The 5903-nt window shown below is 40.4% G+C and overlaps 1 protein-coding gene across 1 annotated transcript in view; it reads right to left on the bottom strand.

Moving 5' to 3' along the window:
* Sema5a (sema domain, seven thrombospondin repeats (type 1 and type 1-like), transmembrane domain (TM) and short cytoplasmic domain, (semaphorin) 5A) overlaps window positions 1-5903 on the bottom strand; it is a 242964-nt gene that overhangs the window by 40219 nt on the left and 196842 nt on the right. The gene's annotated exons all lie outside the window — the stretch shown is intronic.

A 5903-nucleotide genomic window follows, 5' to 3' on the forward strand; every position in this document is an offset into this window, starting at 1 on the left:
TAGGGGAAAAACAAAGGAGGAGGCAACAATGCTTGATAAGAAATGTACTCATTACCTTGTTCATGTAACTGTAACCCCTCTGTACAGTATTTTCAGAATAAAAAACTTATTTAAAAAGATGCACTTAACTAGCCATTTTTAATATTCAAAAATCAGACTTTAAAAAGAGAGATGCAGGTTTTCTTTATTTGAGTACTCTATTATGCTGTTAAAAATCTCTTCATGCTATGTATACTGTGTGTTTACTAGATTCATAAAAGATTAGCAAAGTTATGTGTTGCTGTTTCCACATGTAAATTTTAGATATTTCAATATTAATATCAGAGAATTTTTATGATGGGATTGTTTAAGAAACTGTGATAGAGGGCTGGGAAGGTGGCTCAGTGGTAGAGTGCTTGCCTTGCATGCCTGAGGCCCTAGGTTCGATTCCTCAGCACCACATAAGCAAAAAGAAAAAAGCTGGAAGTGGCACTGTGGCTCAAGTGGTAGAGCACTAGCCTTGAGCTGAAGAGCTAAGGGACAGTGCCCAGGCCCAGAGTTCAGGCCCCACGACCAGACCCCCCCCCAAAAAAGAAGAAATTGTGATAGAAAGTGTGTGTGTGTATGTGTGTGTGTGTGGTGTGTGTGCATGCATGCATATAAATGTGAGTCACTTTAAAGGCAAAAAACTCATCAATTAGTTTTGCAATCACGTATATGAGATATTGTAAGCAGAAAAAAATTAGTTCCCTTTTGTAAAGTCAAGAAATCTGTGCAACAGATCCCTCCAATTCTATAAATAAAACATTTCTGTGAAATAGTCCAGATCTCTGTACCAATTGCAATTTCCAGAGATTGTGGATGATTATTTATATGTCCTAGAGGCAGACTTTTGATGGATTAATTCCTATAATCCATCATTTTCCTTTTCTTTCCATCTGCATCATGCATCATTCTTAAACGTGATTGCCAAACTTCGAATACTAAATTTCAGAAAACTTATACTTTTGTGGCAATCTGCCATACTGCTCAGTTTTGTGTACTGATATTAACTTTTTCAAAGTGTTCAAGTCTCTTCTAACAAAACGTGACAGTTTTACTCTGACAATCTTTCATGTTTGGCAGCTCTTCACTGAGCTATTTTATAACAAAAGAAAGCAAATTTTGCATTCCCTGGCTTATGAAGATGTACTATCAAGTTCCATCTAGGGAGACCGATCATTTCATTTGGAGAAGAATATCTGCAAACAGAAGTGAATGCATGTTACAACCTTGATGTAATGGAATTGTTCATTCCTGTCACCTTCTTCATGAAGGTCAAGGTGATCCAGAGCATCTTATGTGAAAATACTTCAGATTATTTCATTCAACCACTGCAACTGGTGAGGAGGAATGTGCATTTTTTCAGTCACTAAATGAAATTTAAAGGGGAAGGGAAAAGAGAGTGCAGTTTTACGTGAGTTTGACTTGAAGGAGCTGCAGCCACCGAATATGCTTAATCTCATGCATAAACCCATCCCCATCAAGAATAACCTCCACTGAATCCCTTTGATGGTGTCTGCTGATCAGAATAGCTTTTATTCCTGACCTCTCTGGGCCTTCTGGGGTGCAATACTTATGTATTTAGGAAATAAATTCCTGTCCTATGATGGTCCTTGTTGATACGTTAACACTCTGCTTTTGGTAAACTGCTTTATGCTTGGTCTGTGTGATATTTCAGTAAGAAATACAGGGCAGGCAATGCTAAATCTGTTTCTCATTTTAAATTATTTTTTGCTGGATGTGACTCTTCAAAACTGGCTATCCCTTTATGGAACTTTGGTTATATTAATTAAATAAGAAATCCCTTCCCTAAAGCAAAACATGTCCTGTTTTTCATCTTTCCTGTGTTCTAAGTCTCAGCTAAAACATAGGCTTAAGATTAAGAGAAGTGTGGGTTTACTGTCAATTAATTTCAATGCTCATGGTAATGTGATTGATTGGCAGCAAGAAAATAATATAAAAATCAAGTTTGACCATGGACCAGAATAGGGTTAGTTCAGACAGAACTTCCTCTTTCTGTCGATGTCCTTCAGATCACATAGGAACAGAGCAAAGTCCAGCAGTCCCTTGATAACCTTCAATCCGTGGTTCCAAAGAGATCTCCACTGAGGGAAATCTATGGACACTGGGAAGCGTTTAGCATTGTCCTGTAGATTCTTACCTCATTTTCCCCATAGCACTGCCCAACCTCTACTACAGCCGTGCAGCAACAAATCACTGTATCATTGGAACTGAGCCTAGGAGCTGTTCCCTCACCTCTGGGCACCTCTTGCTCCCACAACCCGTGGGAAGGGAATTGCTCAGCAGCCCCTCGATGAGGGACTGACTGGATGAGTGCCTCTCACATCCACCAAGCTGCTCATAGAGCATGGGGGGAATTTTAGTGTTTTGTTCTAGAAATTTCTATTTGATGTGCAATTTTTGACTGCATTTGGTCAAAACTGCGTGTAATAAATCTACCAATCAAGCAGGTATGCTGAAGGTTCTTTTGTTTTTTTTTCAAACAAATTATGCAAATGTGTCAAACTCTTAAAAGTTCTATTTGTGCTTCTAAGTCAGGTCTGGTCTGGTCACTCACTGGCAACTTGGTACCAGGAAAATTTTATTAATCCATTTCATGTTGAGTTTTTCCTTTTTCAGGTGGGAGCAATAATGAAAACTCTTCTCAGAGATAAACATACATTCGATAACCAATAGGAAAATGCATGTTCTGTAATAGATACTCAATAAAACTTGATCTCGTAAATACTGTTACAGTTAACTGCTACGATCAAAACAATGAAAAAGTAAATACAAACATTCCAAAGATAATTAATATAAAATATTACCAATATTCACATATATATAAATAATATGCATAAAATTTATGCATTAATAGAAGTTTAAGTAGAAATTAATATATATAATGTCCTCTGATGCCATTGTATTAAGAAAGGATAGAACATTTTTTTTCCCCGAAACAGAAGTGATGGTAATAATAATCTGCATTTGATGAATATCACGTTGGACTTGGCCCTGGATAGAAGATATTAAGGTATTACAGATTGGATAATAATGTTCCAAAGAGTTTTGTTGGTCAGTGTTAGGATTCCCTATTTCAACTAAATGCATACATCAGGATGGGACTCTCAGAGTTGGAGGTAGGGGCTGGGGGTATCTTCACCTGCATCCTGTCTTCCCACCCATTCTGAGAGGGCACAGGAATTCATAGCTGACCAGAGTGGCCCAGATGTTCCCATAACACACATGCTGGGGAATGGGTTGTAAGTATCTTAAGGGTCTTGGTCATTCAGAACTCTTCAGAGATAAGTCACTCAGGCAGCTGGACACTTATGTCCTGGTGACCAGAGAAGGGTAACAGAATCTCAATTCCAGGCCCTGACTCTGTGTTTTACAGACGAGAATACAGAATCTCAAATGCCAGTGTGCAGAGTTCAGGTATACAGAAGTAAGGTAGCAGGAGGCCCAGCCTTCCCTCAGCACTAATAAGCGTTCTCCAGGGCTTACTCCAGGGCATCCTCCAGGGCTTAGATCACCTCCCTTCAACAGCATGGACTTTGTGATCAGAGAGTCACAGAAAGAACCTATAAAAACCTGCTCTCAACTAAAGCCATTTATTGAAATTTAACAAAAGTCTGGTGATTCATTATATATTTCACAAGTGGAATTTAAATTTCATAGTGAAAATTTCATCTTTAAAATGTTGGAGCAGGGAAAGATCCCGAGTCTTTTACAACCTCTTTCATACCTGGACATGAAACAGCGGCTCCTTTTCTAGAAGCTATTACAATATTCAGAACATCTAGGTTCTTAGATTTTCCTCAAACATGTGCTGTACAGACAATGTAATATCTCATTAGCAAACTATCTTTTTTTTTAAATAAGAGAGAGCCTAGAGAGCAGCTGCTACCCAGGGATGACACAGAAATGAGGGGAAAGGGAAGTCAGACGCTCAACCTCTGCTGGAGCCTGGCAGGTATGGCTGATTTTGATACTGGAGCTCTGGAAGCAGGGACCCCCACCCTCCTCAAAGAGGGAGATTCATGCTCCAAAAAGCACTTCGCTTGTCATCCAGTGAGATGTAGGCAAGACGACAATTTCATGATCTAAATCAAATTACCTACATTTACCACTGCTATCCCGATAAAAATATCTCCCTTGAAACCAAACACATTTTGAGGCCAACAGTAGATACATCATAATACTACACCAAGAAACAAATGTATGGCCTTTTTGCAAGACCTTCCATTTTTACAATCATAAGCAGATGTATCATGCATCTATGTGCTCATGTATTTCAGTACTCTTTCCTTTATGTAACTTTTCCCTTCATCAATCTGTTTCTTTATGTAATTACTAATGTACAGTAAGAAAACCAATGGTTTGTGTTGTTTCTTTAAATCTTCAGGCAGCAAAATGTTTAGAATGTAAATGAAAGGCCAACTGTGGTCTACTTCCTGGGGAATCCTGGCAGGTGACACACCCTGGGATGGAAGGGCAGGTCCACTCTCAGACAACAAGACAGAAGCAGTAGATGGGGAATGTCAGGAAGAATAAAGAATAAAGGTTCCCATTCAAGTGATTTTCCCAGAATACCCAAGTGTCCACAGATCTGTCCTTCAGTTTTAGAGATTATTCTGAATTTCAGAATATAAAATTATCTATCCATTGATTCATCTATCATCTGTGTATGAAAGCATGTGTGTGTCTATTATCTACCTATCATCTATCTATCTATCTCTCTACTATCTGTCTGTCTGTCTATTATCTCTCCATTTATGTACCATATGCTAAGATATCTCCACCTTTATGGTCAGTAACAGATTTGAGCAGAGCCACTACCATGTATTTATTGGTGTGATGAAAAAGAACTAATTGCAAGTCTTGGTAAGAAAAATCTCTCTAGATCTGGCTCAAGATGGGAGGCCTTTGTCATTTCCTTAATGCTCCCAAGCCTCTGTTGTATGTGTTTTTGTTTCTCACCAAAGCACAACAAAGCTCCCGCCTCACAAAGCAAGGATGGGGGCCAAAGCCAGTGAAGAAGGCTGCAGAGCCAGGCCTCTTGTGCACAGCTTCTCTCCCAGACTCTCACCAAGTCTCATCCACACTTAGGCCAGGACCAGGGAAGGCATGCAAGGCTTCCACACAGCAGCCACCACTGCTCAGCCAGCCATATGGAGGATGCAGGATGAGCAACAATGGGCTTTTCAAAAGAGCTTGCACCAGTGGAATTTTATTTGACAGTTTGAAGTGTTAAAAGAAATACGACTTGCTAAGGCAGAAGGAAAACAAAACCATACGTTGTCTGTTTTGCCTCTGGGTGTGTGCCAACTTGTTCTCACAATGGCTCTGCAGTTTCTCTGTCCCCAGGGGGTGCCAGGTCTTTTTTGCCCTCTGCACCTCTCGGGGCCCAGCATGGGACATCATCCCATTTTCCAAACTAAACACAATGACCAGAATACATGTTTATCGTCAGTCACCACACAGGACTGGGGGCTGTTTCTCCCATATGTGAAAATTCAAGTACTTGAAACTTCCAGTATTTCCTCCAGTCATTCTCATTAACCAGAAAAGGCTTCCAGGAGTCACACCATCTACCATGTACTAAATACCTGGTGCCTGGTTAAAACACAGTCACCAGTTTACAGAGCATTTCATGTTTGCAGCAGATAGGGTGTCAGCCAAGAGTTGACAATTGCCGGTCTAGAGGAAGAGAGCGTCTTGTGCCTACAGACATCCCATTTCTGGGCCTGTCCTCCTCACAGGACACGCAGCAGGCAACGCACATGAAGGGTCTGCAGAGCACCTAGTGCGTGCCAGGCATCTGAAGGGTCTGCAGAGCACCTAGTGCGTGCCAGGCATCTGAAGGGTCTGCAGAGCAC

Source organism: Dipodomys ordii, unplaced genomic scaffold (genome assembly GCF_000151885.1).
Source record: "Dipodomys ordii isolate 6190 unplaced genomic scaffold, Dord_2.0 Scaffold21, whole genome shotgun sequence".
Taxonomy (NCBI): domain Eukaryota; kingdom Metazoa; phylum Chordata; class Mammalia; order Rodentia; family Heteromyidae; genus Dipodomys; species Dipodomys ordii.